Here is a 17,810-nt window from a genome sequence, read left to right on the forward strand (position 1 = left end):
ATTTCTTTAGGTTTTACCTAAACTGCTATGCATTGATGCAGACTGTGAACATTATCAGAGCTGGATTGCAAAATGGGAAAAACAGACAAGTGCCCCAGACTTTCAAGATGTGCGTGAGTATGGCTCTTTAATTGTAACCTTTGGTGTTTCAATTGATATTATGCTTACAAACTGCATGTTCAGAGATACATTTACATTTACATTTACATCAGAGGTGGAGGCTTTGGAGGGTTACAAATAAGACCAGGGCTAACTTTTAACCCAGAGGCTTGCCTCAGCTCACAGGCAGTTAGTGGTTACAACTGATTGCAACATAACTGACTTTCCAGCAGTGATGCAAAAAGGTAGCACTTATCACAGTACAACCTTCTTGATGAGAAATGCAAACCTCTCCATTGATGTGTCTATCATTTCACTGCTGCAGTATGGATACGAGATGAGCCATCACAGGAACACGAACGTGTTCACTACATCAATCGAGGGGGAATCTCATGTCAGCCGAGGACCCAGCAGGAACACAGTGGGGATCTGTGCCGGCTCTGCATAGACCCTGTCACTGACCGGCCGACAATTAGATGTCTGTATCTGCTTATGTTATATGGCAAAACAAAATGAATAGAATAAAGGAGCTAAATACATTCACTCAAGTACTGTTCTTACTGCTTTAGACCTCACTGTATTTCAGGGGAAATACTGCACTTTGTACTCCACTACATTGATTAGATATAGATAGCAGGGACTCTTTAGATTAAGAAAACATATGGTAAGCTAATCATCGACAGACTACTATGCATTTTATAGATTAAACTAGTGATTATCAACCTTTCTGGCTTGCGACTCCTAACAAAAAAGCAGAGCCTATTTGATAAAGAAAAAAATGTGCAGAATTTTTTTTTTCTCTTCTTTCCTGCCCCAATTATCCTATACATTTGAATGCAGGACCTTACTTGTATGCAGTATATTTACATTACATTACATCATTGGTACTTTTTGGTAAGTAAACCACACCACTGCATGGTAACGATGTAAATACAAGTTGCAGACTACCAAACTGTGATGCCATTCAAATAAAATTTGGACAGTGTCTCCACAAATGGTCTGAATTGTCTTTGACATGATTTTTTTCGTTGTTTGTTTATTTTGCAGCTAATTTCACAGTAATACAGAGCGGCATTGTGCACATTGCTTCATCTGTCAAAAGCAGCTATTTTAGTGCTCACTGTACTAAGCACTCTAACTGGGTAACATGTTTAAAAATACGGTAACAATTATCATCTCTTTGTGTAATTTTTTATTTTTTTTTATCAAAATGAAAGGCCAGGCATGAAAATCAATCACCATCCAACATTGCACCAGTCTCTGTGGTTGCATGTCCACACCGAACAGCCAAGAACGCGATAGCGAGGTTCTTCTGATCTCATCATGCACCTCTTGACGTATAAGTTTGCTGCAGTGAACAGAAGAATATGAATTTTTTTTTTTTTTTAAAACACTTGGCACACATGTTGCACTACATGACACTACAAAATTATCACAAATGTATTCAATTAGCCTACTTAATTTCATTTTATGTAAGAAAAAGAGAAGAGAAGAAGGCATACTTTATTTACTTCACACATGCATAAAAGTATGGATGTGTAACAGAGCGTGGGGGCTGCCACACAGTCAGCAGCCCCAGCATTTAGGGTGCCTTGCTCAATGGCACCTCAGCAGTGCCCAGTGGCACCTCTCCAGCTACCAGTTTTAAATTCTGTACGGAGATCATTGCAAAAAAGCTTTGTCACATACTGGGAGTTGGACAGATGATAGTGGCACAGACATCACCGTTCCTCCAGCAGGTTTCCACTGTGGAGACGCACCCGCCTCTGACACAGTTGAGGCGGAAGCAATTTAGTGCCTCTGCTGAGAAACAAATATACACTGTATGTATATATACATATTGATACAACTGTTCAGCAGTAATTCATTTACCATTCTGGAAAACAAAGGGCCAAATTTTAAACACATTTTTTGATTGTGAATGTTACTGACTGTTACTGACATTGGTCATCAACACTTTGGATGACCGATGTTAACATTTTCCCGACATACGTTCTTTTGTGGGTTTGGGACGGATAACTGTTGTCAAAAGCAAAGGTGAAAGTAGTGTGGTATTGTTACAGAGCCACAAAACCTCCCAGGGAGGCGGCTGGTGAGGACGGATGGGTGGGAAAACTTTAACACTGTTCACTTCCTGTCTCCTACCAACAGTCAATGTTGGTTTCTTTTAACCACAATCAGTATCTTTACATATTCTTAATCAGTTTAGCTGCCTAAATGAACTGAACCTTAACTATAGAGATCCACAGGAATGAGTCCTAAAACCTGGAAATTAGTAAGCTTTTTTGCACTTCTGGTTCCCTGTCTCGAAGTTAATGGGTTTTTTCTAATGGCTTTTTGGTTAAATACCTGAAATAATGTGGTTAACAAAAGCTTAAAGATTTTCACATTGTGTTCTACAACATTAAATACAATAGTAAGCACCCCACATCTGAATTACATTCTCAAAATTAGTTAGGGATAATTTAGTGTTCCACTTGATTGTTTATTCTGAATTTTTATTTTGTGTTTCAGGAATATGTTTGGTCCCTAAAAATAATGCGACACATATCATTTGACTTTGACCATGCACATGCATGTATGCACCCATATCCCAATAATAATATAATAATAAGAATAATAATAATAATAATAATATTACAAAGTTTTTGTGAAGTTTTATGGACCTTTTCGTCTCGGACGCCATTAACGCCCGTTATATGGATTATTGCTGCAGGAGGGTACCCCTGTGGGTCTCCAGCTGCACTTTGAGGAATAAGAAACTACACCGGACTTCTCGTCAGCATGAGGGTGAGTCGATAATGACTGAATTTGGTTCTAGAGTGAACTATTCCTTTAAGGACACTCCCACACAGAGTTTAAAAGCCTGCAACTCCCCTCCAGTTAGTTAGATTTGATTTCAAATCAACAGAGTTTTGAAGAACTGGTATGTGGAGGAATATTCAGTAGAGGAAGCTGCCAGGAACTTTTCTTGATTTTTGATTTTATCTCTGTTTTTAATATGCATGGAGCATTATTGACAGGAAAACAGGACCCATGATGCATCGCGACAAATAAGAGAGAAGGTTAAACCGCCAGGTGTGTCAGCTAGCATGCAATGAAAAAAGCTGAATAATGTCATCTGACTTTTTAATTGGAAAAATGTATAAATAGAGTTGTACTACATTCACCAATCAATTAGCTAATTTGCTCATGCTAACTTTCTGTGGCATGCAGTGCATTTGGTCCGAAATCCGCCACTAAAGTTCAAATTCTTTTACTTACTTTCAACATATTCTGGATCATTAAATCCTGTGATCTCTACAATTGGCCTGATGCTACTGACATTAGCCTAAACTGAATTGTGATGAGTAAAATCTTAAATAAGGTTCTGCTGCAGAGAACACTGTAAATGTTCTGAAAGCCACTGCTGCTCTCTAATAGTTATATCTCTTTGTTCTCTCTTTTCACTCAGGCTTCTCTGTGCTGGACCAATCCCCGGACCTCTCTCGTTCTCTTACCTGTCGGTTCCAGATGTTTTGGGTCTAGAGCTTCGTCCTGTTGTCTCACTCTCCCTTTATATGCTGGTTTGTTTGGTGTCCCCAGACTTGGCCTCTTGTGTGTTTGTGTGCTCTGTCCTCTTCCAGAGGGTCAGGTCCATGTTGCTTGACATCCCGCCAGATACGTATTTGTATTGTCTGTACTGTAATTTTACTATATTGGGGCCCGACACAGGGGGAGAGCTGACAGTCATCTACTGCAGGTAATACACTGATAAGTACCTCATACAACCCCACATCACTTTCAGATCATAATTGAGTCTGTTTGATAAATGAGACCCCTGCACTGTTAAAACAGCACAATGTCCAGCAGCAAAATTCTTGTTAATCCTGTTTATTTTGGCAACAGTGAAATATTAGCTGATCTCTCCACACAGATTACAACTTACTGTTTATTGGCAAGACATGACTATAAAGCACTGGGGCCTCATTTATAAAATGGACTTATGATCAGCTTTGTAAGAGTCTGCATCACAGCTGAGCAGAGCAGAGCAGGGTGGTGTGGAGTCGAGCAGTGTCTACGGTAAAGTTGCTTACAGGTTTGTTACTCGACATTACTGGAGAATGAATAAACAAACACGTTATCGTTTTCCATGCACTCTAAATAACTCTGTCCCTGACAATGTCATGTTACTCATGCTTATCATACATACCAAGAACGAGTCCACACCACAACTATCACAACAACGACAGTGGAAAGTGATTTCATTATGATCACTTTCAGAAGACTTTAATGAATGATAGAAACACTGACACCCAAGATCAGACCTAATATTAGGCTACAAATGACACATAAAAAAACACAATTTTACCTGAGATTATAAACAACTCTACCACTAAATCATATGTTGTAAGTAAACTGTAAGTGTTGGATTTTCCAAACTCCTCTCATCTTTGAAGAAATTTGTTAACGATATTCTTCTGGAGTTTTTATAATTTGTATTTCTCTGTGCAACATACGGTAACAGATCATATATATTTTGATTTTCTAAACTGCTGACACAGCTGGAGCCAACAGCTCTTTATGCGTTTACCAACAATAGGTACTTTCTACTAGTTTTTATGAAGTTAGGCCTAAAGGCCTTGATTGCAGGGTGAAGAAAACAATTTACTCTGTTTTTGAGTGACGCTTACCTAAAACAATCACCTGAAACAAGAAAGCAACTACAAAGAAAGCAATGATGTAACTACACCATTTTGAGGCAGCAGTGCACTTAACTGTGCCCTGTCTGAGGAGGAGGAGGAGAAGAAGAAGAAGAAGAAGAAGAAGAAGAAGTCTGAGCATGATACAGGAAGTTCAGTAATTAGAACTGGACTGGTGATCATGTGAATGAAACACAAAGAGGTCTCCACATGAGGTCTCCTGGAAATAATAGTCCTGTGTGAACCCTATAACCAAGTATTTTTGTTTCCTAAACCTAACCAAACTGTGACAGAAAGTTGATTTAAAAAAAGAGAGATAATAAGGGAACTTAATACAAAATAAATAAATAAGTCAACAGTATAATAAAAGCTCTAAATGGGATACAAACCTGAGTTTCTTGGGCAACAGTCCTGTTCTTAACCCATTGAGCCACAACAGCTTACTCTTAATGTGGACTATGTCGCTCTTTCATAAATTCAAATGTAGTCCTGGAGCAACATTAATGATGATAATCCCGGATCATCTAGGAACAGTCATTACTCACATGACCACAAAGGTCGGCTTGTCAGGTAAATGTAACATAGGTTGTTTTGAGCGTTCATTTTTCTGGGATGAACAGTTTCCACAGTCATACTCCTGCTGCTTCCACCTTTATAGCTTAGTGGGCAATAACTGACTGCTCTCATCAATTTCATTTATTTTCTACAGAAAATAAACTTTTTAGTTGAAAACATATATTTTCATGGCTGCTACTGATCCTCCTTTCTTTTACTACCTCACTCCTCTTCCTCCAGCTCCAGATGTCCCATAGCCTGCCTGTTTCAGCTTGTTTGACCACATAGCTTTCCTCAGTCTCCTGCCTGCCTGCCAGAACAATATATAGACTGGTTACTGCAACAACATCTCAGTCTGATTGTTGAGGACCAGACAATTGAAATCCCATTTAACCACAGCCACCTCTGCTACAGCTTTCCTGGGTAAGTGCTACTACTAGGGTTTGCACCAGAGATAAGCAAATGTCTACTTAGAAAATGAAACTCTTTCCTAGTGCAGTCTGGATTGTCAGGCTGATACAGAATATTTTATAGTATGGCCACAACAACTGTATATCTCAGTTTGATTGCTGAGTATCAAACAAATACCCCATTTTTACCTCAGCTAAGTTAGGTGACATGGTTTTGTTTCATCATGTTTTTGTGTAATCTCTGCTTAACGATAACATGAGTGTTGCTGAGTTTCTACTGGCATTACAGCTGTGATAGACTGCTCAGTTTGCACCTTTGCAACTACCGTCCTTGCTTTCGAAACATTTGCTCAAATGGCACATAACAAATAGTGGCTCCCATTTGAACTTCATGGGACATCATCATAAAATCATGGGACATGTATGCATAAGTTCTAAAACAGACTGATGGAGTACTCTCCCAAAAAAAAAGTGCGACTGTTTAAAATACACTGTATGTTGTTCTCAATTTAGCTTTGATAATAGAAAACTAATGCACACCAATAGAAAAAAAAGTGTTGCACACTGCCTGGAAAGAGAGGCTATTATGTGCACATCCCTTTAAGTGCAAGGCAATCAGGAAATCACTTGAATGAAAAGAAGGTACCGCCTGCACACTCTGCCTGCGTATGCATTTCTGATGACAGGCCTTCTGTAAGATCAATGGCTGTTGATTTGATGAAGGCCTGAAAATGTCATCAGATTCTTTCTTTTTTTAATGCATATGGAGAGATATGGAGAGAAATGCTAGAGTGTACCAGGCTCAATGAATCGTCTTTCTTTTATCTCTGGTACTATATGAAGTTAATTTATTTTATTTCATTTTTGTCAGAAATATATAGCTGAACAAAGACTCTTCCAAGTTTTTTATTGTGCTTTTATTTGGGTGACATAAAGTATCTTATAGTCAGGTGGAGCTTATTGGTTGCAGCCATCCCAGTTGCAGCAGCTGACCTTCAGTCCCTGAGTGAACGCCAGCTTCAGACACTCTGTCATCTTGAAGCAGGACTTGTGGAAAGTGTTCTCTGTGGAGATAGATATAGAATATGTATTACAAATTGCATTATGTCCTGCTAGTAAATGGTGTTTATGACATCAAGGTTATTATTTTATTAGCATTTAGCAGCATGACCATGTGATACCGTTTTAAAGTTCTGTTCTGTCTACACTGTTTTAAAGGACGCGTATCGCTCTGTCCCCCGTGCAGCTTTGGGGCTCTCTGATCACTGCATGGTTCATCTTCTCCCAAATTACAGGCAGAAATTCAAATCTGCCAAGCCTGTAGTGAAGACTGTGAAGAGATGGACCACAGAGTCAAAGCTGGAGCTACAGGCCTGCTTTGACTGCACAGATTGGAGTGTTTTTGAGGCTGCTGCCACAGATCTGGACGAACTCACTGACACTGTGACATCCTACACCAGCTTTTGTGAGGACATGTGTGTGCCGACCAAAACCTTTTGCACATACAGCAACAATAAACCTTGGTTCACTGAAAAACTCAGGATGCTTCGTCAGGCCAAGGAGGAGGCCTACAGAAGTGGGGACAGAGTCCTGTACAACACGACCAGGAACACGCTGACAAAGGAGATCAAAGTGGCAAAGAGGTGTTACACTGAGAAGCTGAAGAACAGTTTCTCAGCTAACAAGCCTGCGTCAGTGTGGAGAGGTCTACAGGAGATCACCAACTACAGGAGACCATCCCCCCACATTGCAGTGAACCGGGAACTGGCTGACGACCTGAATGTCTTCTACTGCAGGTTTGAGAAGCCAACATTCACACCCTGTCTGAAGGTCTGTGCTGACCAGCTGGCCCCCATCTTCACCCAGATCTTCAACAGATCACTGGAGCTGTGTGAAGTCCCCTCCTGCTTCAAAAGCTCCACAATAATCCCGGTCCCCAAGAAACCTGCAATTTCTGGACTAAATGACTACAGGCCCGTAGCCCTGACGTCTGTGGTCATGAAGTCCTTTGAGAGACTGGTGTTGAGCCACCTGAAGGACATCACAGGCCCCCTGCTGGACCCCCTGCAGTTCGCATACCGGGCAAACAGGTCAGTGGATGATGCAATCAACATGGCACTGCACTACATCCTGCAACACCTTGACTCCCCAGGGACATATGCTAGGATCCTGTTTGTGGACTTCAGCTCGGCGTTCAACACCATCATCCCAGACATCCTCCACTCCAAACTCACCCAGCTCACCGTCCCAGCCTCCACCTGTCAGTGGATCACAAACTTCCTGACAGACAGGAGGCAGCAGGTGAGGTTGGGGAAAATCACATCCAGCACCCGGTCAATCAGCACAGGCGCCCCCCAGGGATGTGTGCTCTCCCCACTGCTCTTCTCCCTGTATACCAACGACTGCACCTCGAGAGACCCATCTGTCAAACTCCTGAAGTTTGCAGACGACACAACGGTCATCGGCCTCATCCGTGACGGTGACGAGTCTGCTTACAGACGGGAGGTGGAACAGCTGGCCCTCTGGTGTGGTCAGAACAATTTGGAGCTGAACACGCTCAAAACTGTGGAGATGACAGTGGACTTCAGGAGTAGCCCCCCTATACTGTCCCCCATCACCATTTTAAATAACTCCGTGTCTGCTGTGGAAACCTTCAGGTTTCTGGGATCTTCCATCTCCCAGGACCTAAAGTGGTCTCTCCACATAGACTCCATAATCAAAAAGGCCCAGCAGAGGATGTACTTCCTGCGTCAGCTCAGGAAGTTCAACCTGCCCCAGGAGCTGCTGATACAGTTCTACACAGCAATAGTTCAGTCTGTTCTCTGCACCTCCATCACCGTCTGGTTTGGATCAGCCACCAAACAGGACAGGAAAAGACTGACACGGACAATAAGGTCTGCAGAAAAAATCATTGGTGCTAAACTGCCCACCATCCAGGCCCTATACTCATCCAGAGTCAGGAAACGGGCAGGAAACATCTCTGCAGACCCATCACACCCTGGACACAATCTGTTCGAACTTCTCCCCTCTGGCAGGCGCTACAGAACACTGTTCGCCAAAACAGCCAGACATAAGAACAGTTTCTTCCCCCAGGCCGTCGCACTGATGAACACTTGATCAGTCACCCAGTGTCAGTGACCCCCCTGACTCCAAAAACCATCCACTCATAGTCTTTACATTCACAGACCAAATTGCACTTTATATGTATATATATATATATATATATATATATATATATATATATATATATATATATATATATATATATATATATATATTTCTACCTGTACATAATTGAACAACATATATCCACACTGTAAATAATATAATATAAATATACTTAAATATATATTTATATATTTATAATAGTCCGGACTTCTGAACACCTTTTAACTCACTGTTCTTTGTTGTTCTTGTTCCTTCTAGTTGAATGTTGTTATGTTTGTTTATGTTCATGTCTATGTCTATGTACATTGTGTGCGAAGAAAAAACCAAGTCAAATTCCTTGTTTGTGTTTCACATACTTGGCCAATAAAGCTGATTCTGATTCTGATTCTGATTCTGTTCCTGTTCCTGTTCTAACATTTCAGAGAAACTAACCCTCCAGTGCAAAAGTGGAGAGACTTCAGGGAACTCTCTGCTAGTACAGACTAATAATGACACTTGAAAATCTATTTATAAAATATTCAGGCAAAACTTTGTCTAATTAACTGTCAAACTGTCTTCTTAGAATGAATCCAGGCCAAACATGACTGAACATGGACTGCTCATTTCTACTTTTGTTGCATCACTATAGACTTTCTTTTGGTTTGTCTTTAACATGACTAGTTCCTGAATGACAGGGAGCGGCTCCTAACCTAACTGACAAATTCACAGCACTCACCATGAGGGGCAGGGTAGGTAATTTTGGCGCAGGCATCCATCTCTGGAGGACAGGCTTCCACAGTCTCCGCACAGTTTCCAGAGTCAGGAGCCTCACGGACACAGTTGTTACACTGCAGGGCCTCACCTACAACACATGAAGACACACAGGGCTTCAGAAACAGGCTGTAGAGTGGAGACCAAATTCAAACTGTGAAACATAAAAGTTCAAATATGTAAAGATGAAAATCAGATACTTAAGGTCATCGTTTCTTGACAAACTCATCAACGCACCAGGATTACACAAGAATACAGAATACATACTTCAAAAAACATCATTTACCATAGGTGACTGCCACCAGGAGCAGGAGAGCGAATGCAAGGACCTTCATTTTGTGTTTGTCTGCAGAGGAAATGAATCAAATAGTTAGCTGAATGAAGTTGAGACCTTCTATAGATAGTTTCCATAGTCATTTTTGTGAATATTTTATAAAAAATATGATTTTATGTATTAAAGTCATGGTCAACAACATACCTTCTGAACCTGTGCAGGTTGCTGTGTACCTCTCCTCTGCCTCCTCTCTCCTTTTATACCATTCATCAGACCGGCATATCACTGATAAAGCTCACTGCTGTGGGAAAGTATCCATATTGCTGGAAACGTTTCAAGAATTTTTTTCTTCCAAAATGGAGCTTTGTGAAAGAAAATTAAACTGAAGCAAAAAGGTAGAAGTTTCATAGATTTATTAAATAAAACTTCAGTTATCAGTATAACAATGTTTAATATAGCTACTGCATAATGAAGACGACTATCTTGTACATTATGGTCTTGACAGTAAAGTTTTGAGTCCTAGTCCTGTTGTTCTGTATAGAGTCAGCCATCACTTTCTTACAGCTTTATTGCTGCAGTATTCAGTACCCAGCAGTACTCAGTAGAGCGCATACCTCCACCAAGGCCTAACAGTCGCCTTTATTTCAATCAAACCTTATCCAATATAAAATAAAAGATATCTAAATCCGCTTGATCTTTTTTTTTTTTTTTTTTTTTGGATCTGCGTCAAATTACACACTGATAGATCCCAGCCACCTATGCCTGAATTTTTTCATCAAGATCAATTCACTATTCCACCTATAAATGTCTGGAAAACATCTGATCGGTCAAAGAAAGTGAGAAAAAGGTTCTGGATCCATCCCTTTTTCAGGATCCACACCGGAAGTTAATCAGATCTATTCTAGGCTAAGACCCATCCTCCATCCAAGTAGCGTGGAAATCTTTTCAGTAGTTTTTACATTGTGGTCTTGCTAATTAGCATTGAGGGTAATTGATGCACCTGTAAAATGTTGATGAAGGTTCTCAGTCATCCAAGTCATGGTAATTCTAAGTGCTGTATCGTAGGCAACTGGACTTCAGTTCCTTGAAGACGTTTCAGCTCTCATCCAAGAGGCTTCTTCAGTTCTAACTAACTGGAGGGGAGTTGCAGGCTTTTAAACTCTGTGTGGGAGTGTCCTTACAGAGTCGTTAAGGACACGTGTGAGTTCTGAGTTTCAGAGTCGTTAGGGCCACTCAACAGGCCTTCACGTGGGTTGCTAGGGCTAGGTGAGCCCAGGTGTGAATGGTTGTTAGGCTGTCTGGGGAGAGAACTCAGTACAGCATTGTAGGTGGGTGAGTTATTACATGTTCAAGAACTTCCAAACCGTCATGGAGAATGTATAATGAACATAGCAGATGTCTAATGATGAGCCCATCTAATGTTGATTGCTGTTAAACAAGATGGTGAACAGGTAATACTGCAGATAAATGTGTTGTAAACACCCTGCCAGTTTCTCCAGCTGGCACCGTGTTGTTTAAAGCAACTTGACATTTAGATTAGAAAACTGAGTGTGTCAGGAGTCTTTTCTTATTCTCAGCAAATTCTCACATTATTGTAGCTGCACAATTCATCCCACTGACACAAATGCTCTGTAAACCACTTATCAAGCAATTGTAAAGGTTTATAAAGATCCAGCCTTTCCTCATCAAAAACGACCACATAGATCAACTGTGAGAGCAACGTATTACGACCAATATTTGTTTCTTGTTAGATGGCAACCTCTAGTGGCCATACTATGGTAGCAAAAGAGGAGGTCAGCTGAGGTAGTATAAAGAGCGGCAAAGTCCGCTTAGCGAGGAGGTCAGGGATGGATGGTCGGGTCAAACAAACACAATGTAGTTATTATAAGACAAACCATGATGTTTTCTTATACCTAACCAAGTAGTTTTAGTACCGAAACTTAACCAAACTGCAACCGTACAATCTGCTAGTTGCTGGTATGCTGCAACCGTCATGCTGTTTTGGGAGTCACTGGCAATCTGTTGTATTATAAGCATTATAAATAGCAGTTGCAACTTTACAATAAACACTTGCTCAATAAATGGTTGATTAAGCATCTTATTGTTTGTTAACAGTGAAATAACTGTTAACTAAAGTTGAATTACCTTATTCGTAGCACTGTTGATTGTTTTGTGTCTGTATTTTGAATATGACCTAAATGCGTTGTTTGGTCAACATTGCTGATTGGATCCATTAAATGAATTTCTGATATTATTCTGTGCAGAGAATTTTACATTTCTTGGCCTATCCTGTACAACACGTCATAAAACTTTAGGATATCATTATACTTGTGTTAAGTGAACTTGTGTTGTGTTAATGAGCTCTGAGTTGTCATCTCACCACACATCAGCAGTACTGTGTCAAACGGGGACGCAGCAGCCTGCTGAGTCAGCTGCTCCCACCAAGGCTGTGAATGTAACAGGTGCACTACAGTTCAGCAGGTACACAGATTACTCATTAAATATTACCCGACAATCCGGAATATTTCTGTACAGTTGCTTTGGAGATTAAGGTAAAAAGATAAGAAGCAGATTATCAGAATACAGTCTGAACATTAATCCAAACATCTGATGCTTCTCACACAGCCGAGTCAGCAAGTGTTAGCAAGATTCTGAAGCCATAGGTATGGATTTATTAAGATGCATTATTTTCTCTGGTTGGTTCTTCTTCAATATTTTGCTCAGGCAAATTTTCAGTAAAAGGAAAATGTTGGGTCGAGGGTGAATTACTGACCAGAGAGTGATCAGGAGGGCCTGAGCCTCAGTGAGATCTAAAAGCCTCTGTACTGGCAACACTTGAGTCTGAATGAATAACAAATGTGAACCATCAATGTAATATGTGGGTGTTACACTACCACACATATAGAGTGGCATGGATGAGATTATTAATGTTTTGTTTTTTTTGTTGTGTGACTGCAAACAAAACTGACATGTATACATAATCTGTCCTCGTAATATCACTTGAAAATTAAATGTAACTATGCCTATAAACACAAACATATAAAAACGAAGCAGAAATGTGTCAAACTAGTGAAAAGATGATGTAACAGGAGTCTTATTCATTTTGGTGAGCTGGTGGTCCGCCAAATATAAACAAAGTATATGAAAAGAAAGACAATTTGTTAATTTAGTTTGTTTAGGCATAAAAAATCAGTCAGTGAAGATCTTTCTCTTCTGATTAAAACTTCCTCTCCAAAACTATATAGTGCTCCTTTAATATTGGGACTGAAAAATTTACAGTGCAAATTTACTGTACACACTTACAAAGGATTCTCCAGACTGCAGCACAAGAGGAGAGAGGGCAGTTAATAGAGAACAGGAGGCAGTGAGTTCAGTTTAAACATTATCATTCATATGAAGGAGGAAACAAACACAGTTTTTCAGAAGGAATGAATTGATTTAAAATTCTGTATGAAGTATAATTGTAAAGAGAAACATTAAGACTCATAAGAGAAGGATTAAAGTAAATGAATGCCAGTCAGAAAAGGGTCTGATTGATTGTATGCCTACCAGCCTGGAAGTTTATACTTCAGTGAGGTTAAAATGAAGCTAAAGGGGCTGCTAGAGGATCTGAAGCAGTGATCAGGTTCATAGACAGATATGCAGAGTATCAAATGAGTCAGAAATTTACAGTCGTCCAACATTAACTATTTATTCATTACACATAGAGACACTTTCACACATACAGCACTTGATAACAGAGAGACATCTCTTCATGTTTTTGAATATGGTCATACCACTGTTGGACACAAAGTATCATGGATGTTTGATTTGGGTCAGTTAAGTCATGCTCATCAATGGTGCCTTTGGCAATACAACCTTTTAGACCTACAATATGACGCAGAACAATAACATATACTCATCACTACAGTACGTACTTTGTAAGGGCAGCTGCAGTACATTGTTTTGTTTTGCCGATTACTTCCTGTATTGATTTATCATCACTGTATGTGATATGTTGCATCTGAGGAGATTCCCATGTTCTTGATAATACAATGCAAACTGCACTTAAAAGCACAGGTTTGCTCTGTTTATCTTCATTGTAAGATTTAAGAATAACTTATGTCGAGAGAGTGCCCTGATGATGAGGATGCTTGTGTGTGTTTGTGTGTGTGTGTCCTATGAAATCCATGCATGTAACTAGCCCATAAAAATATAGCAGGACTTTGAACACACATCATGTTAACAGTAAGTAAAACCCAAGCTTTCATTCACTATTTGTTTATTGTTTGCACACATTGATATTACAGTATATTACCATTACATCATACATATATAAGACCAAGATCCACAACATATTATAATTAAAAGATGAAAAAAGAGTTAAGAAAATAAGATCACTAAGTATCAATAAATCAGCATGGAAACCAAATCATTTCTCCCACAGAGAAATATTGTTCACTGTCACCATGACAACAGTTACAGTACTAAAATCCATAGATTAGAAGGGGCTGTAATGATCAGCAGAGTTGAGGAAAAACATTGTTATAAAAATTATAATAATCATAAACTGTACTTGGTTGAAATTACAGATACATTTAACACAGCGGATACTGAGTCAGATTTTGTAGTGGAGAGAGAATTTGGTTGGAACATTTTTATAATCTATATATCTGCTAATTACAAATTATTTGGTGATTATTAAAGTGACTGAGATTTCTCTGGGTCTCCAGAAATTATAATGTAGTGAAAGAAGAATATGTGGACATGCTGTATTTGAAAAACTTCTCAGTTCAATCCGAGAATCCTGAGACTAAAGATAGGATATACCATTTTTAGAAAAAAATCAAGGATTTAAATAAAAATTCTGACTTTAATCCTCATTTGAATCTTGTATTTAATTTCAAATTTTAATCTTTGTGATTTTACTCAAAGAATAATTAAATACAGAACTCATATTTTAACAAAGCTTTAATCCTCTTTTGTAATGATGATTATGAGGTAACATTTCTCAAAACTGTGATCATCCATTACAGCTGAGCTGTGTTCAACAAGTGGGAGTAGCTCCATTGTCCCCTTTGTGTTTTCTGTTCAACACATTTTCAGCCTGTTAACATGCCGTCAAAGCTTTGTTGAACGCACCTCGCATCGTTTTAATCTATGGCAGAACGGGCACACTGGCACTTTGATGGCTAATCACATGATCACTTGGAGAAAACACATAAGGCACGAGCATGCACAGACGCACACACACTCACACACACACACACACACACACATACAAATTGCTGCTGTCAAATGAAAAATTTGCATCTCCAAGACAGAAAGAAGAAGAACTGCCTTGGATTCTTATTATTTTTGATGTTTTTTCAATGAGATTTTGAATGTGTTTTGACATAATGGTTGTACAACTTTGTCAATCTAAAGAAATGTTTTTTCCTTTTACATCAAATAATAAAATTCACTAAAATTGGAATTACTATGTTTTCACCTGACAACAATTATACACACGCGCACGCACGCACACACACCTCAAATGACATTAGCCCTAGTTTTTAATTTTTTTCAACTCAATATTTAAAACCCAACATTTAGATATATTCGGTCTCTTTAAATGTACTGGGTCCAGCCAAGTTAGCATTTACACACAAGCACACACTTACACACACCCATATATATACCAATAGCATGTCAATTACCAGGGCATTGACATGACTCAGAGTTACAACAGGTAAACTTTTGAGTTTTTTTTTTTTTTTGCTTTCAGCTTCAGTCGAACTAAATCTCTGATCTTTTGGTGCTTTTCAGTCACATCATGTTAAGGATCATAGCAACATTACTCCACTTATATTTACCTACTGATAGTTATTTGGCCATTGACAAAAAAAATAAAAAAGGAAAATATTCAATAGCATATTTTAGCCTGATGTCTTTACCAAACAAATACAAATAATACCTGGTAACAAGTATCGGTCCAAAGACACTGAGCTGCTTAACACAAAATAGTTATTTTAATTTTACACAGAACAGAATGCTTTAGATGAGCTGAATTTGGAGACAAGTGGCAAAAAAATGTAAAAAAAATTGAAAAAGTTCTTTCAATTAAGGCTTTGGGAACTTAATGTCGACCAAAATAAAGCTTGAAAATGAACCACAGAGTACAGACAATGACAACAGCAGAAATACTATTTGGCCTGGGAATTAACAGAGATCAACACATGAAAAGAAAATGAGAGCACAGATAATGAAAAGAACAGTTGAAAAATATGCTGATTCTATTCACAAAACCTTTTTTGCCAAAATTTTAACCCGAGTTCAGGATGCTATTAGTGTGTGTTAGTGATAGTGTAGCTACACTGGGTCTACATGGAGATTTAACAACAGTGACACAAAACCTTCGACTAACACTGGACTACTTGCAGCCCAGAAAGCTATCCTGAGTATCACTACTGTCAGCTTAAGAGGCTCAGAACCTTTTTGGCCTGTGACCCTTGACCAGACAAACCCTCGTCAAAACGTGGGTGATCCAAGATCCGAGCCAAGCCAAAAAAAACAACACAATAACACCTTTCTCTCCTCTTTAGGCAACATTATTGGCTGCTGTCTGACTGATAGAATATGTATCTGTTGGCAGGAAAATGAGGAGTTGACTGGCTGGCACTATTTCATAACATCATGTTTATTCTTTGGGTGTAGGGAGGAGGGCTCACGAGTCACGAGTCAAAGTTGAATTGCACATATTTTTTTGATTTTGTCAAGTTCACACCTCTGTGCAGGATCAGAGACAGATTTCTCCATCAGTCTAACTGTGGCAGATTAAAAGACCTGATTCTAATCCTGTATCTTTTTGCTATAAATGCACAGCTTGTTGTGGATTATCACTACGAGACCATAAAGACAGGACAGAAAATCAGAATAATACAACTTGGACAAACTCCATTAGTGGTATAAGTCAACTAAAGACATAAATAAAACTAATGTCACAACAGTATCCATACTTGTAACTTGTTTAAGGGATATTCTCAGCTATGTGTGGGAGGAATCTAAATAAATAAAAAGAGTTGTTGCTTTCTGTATAGGAGCTGCACAGTAGTGGAGGGAGAACACCCAGAGGCCAGCAGTCGTATTTGTAGTTTACACCAAGCAAACAAGCAGATCAGGCTGGTTTTGATAAGGGTGTGAAAAAACTATGCAAAAAGTATAAAAATAAATTCATAAAACTTATCAAAAGAACATACGTCAACAGAAAGAAAAGCAAAGGCTAGCTCCAAGGCTAGAACAGAACCCCAACCATGAGCCCCCTTGAAGAGCCTCTCAATAAAAATAACTTCTGATCAATATTTCAACTGTCCAAACATAGAAATGTTAACAATACAGGCTGTTTAGGGTACTTCAAAAAGACTATGTCCTGAAACAATGATAATCCTGTTCCTGCTACTATAAAGCCCATTGGACGCTCTGCAAAAGTGGAAGGACTGCAATTAACTAGTGAATTAAAGGAATAGTTCAACCAAAAAATGTAAAAATTAAAAATCAAATCATTATCTACTAACCCCCATGCTGAGGGAAAGTTGGGTGAAGTTTCATAACACAAATCATTTGTGGAGCTTCACAGCAAAACGCAGCATTCTCCTAAACAACAAACAAAAAAACAACCCAGCCCGGCCCCAGCTACTTCAGTTGTTTAGGAAAATGCTGCAAATGCTGCAAATCTCCAGAAATGTTTTGTGGACTACGAAACTCTACCTGACTTTTCCATCAGCATGTGGGTGAGTAGATAATGACAGAATTTTCATTTCAGGGTGAAATGTTCCTTTAAAACTGTATGACTGAGCAGTGAGTATGACTGTTGATGTTGAAACTGATGAACATTATACTTAATTTATCAAGTCA

The 17,810-nt window shown here is 39.1% G+C and overlaps 2 long non-coding RNA genes across 3 annotated transcripts; both read right to left on the bottom strand.

The window, feature by feature from the left end:
• Positions 1–1,115: 1,115 nt before the first annotated feature.
• LOC141020440 (uncharacterized) lies at positions 1,116–3,781 on the bottom strand. Of its 2 annotated transcripts, XR_012180845.1 has the most exons (3): positions 3,600–3,781; positions 1,789–1,902; positions 1,116–1,447 (listed from the first exon to the last, which is right to left on the bottom strand). It is a non-coding gene; the product is annotated as an uncharacterized lncRNA (long non-coding RNA). The 2 variants fall into 2 exon arrangements; XR_012180844.1 differs by lacking the exon at positions 3,600–3,781 and having other exon boundaries at positions 1,789–3,591.
• A 2,855-nt stretch (positions 3,782–6,636) lies between these two features.
• Positions 6,637–10,164, bottom strand: LOC140992127 (uncharacterized). Its single transcript, XR_012178003.1, has 4 exons — positions 10,143–10,164; positions 9,951–10,010; positions 9,630–9,755; positions 6,637–6,810 (listed from the first exon to the last, which is right to left on the bottom strand). It is a non-coding gene; the product is annotated as an uncharacterized lncRNA (long non-coding RNA).
• Positions 10,165–17,810: the final 7,646 nt, after the last annotated feature.

This window comes from Pagrus major, chromosome 24 (assembly GCF_040436345.1).
Source record: "Pagrus major chromosome 24, Pma_NU_1.0".
In the NCBI taxonomy this organism is placed as follows: Eukaryota; Metazoa; Chordata; class Actinopteri; order Spariformes; family Sparidae; genus Pagrus; species Pagrus major.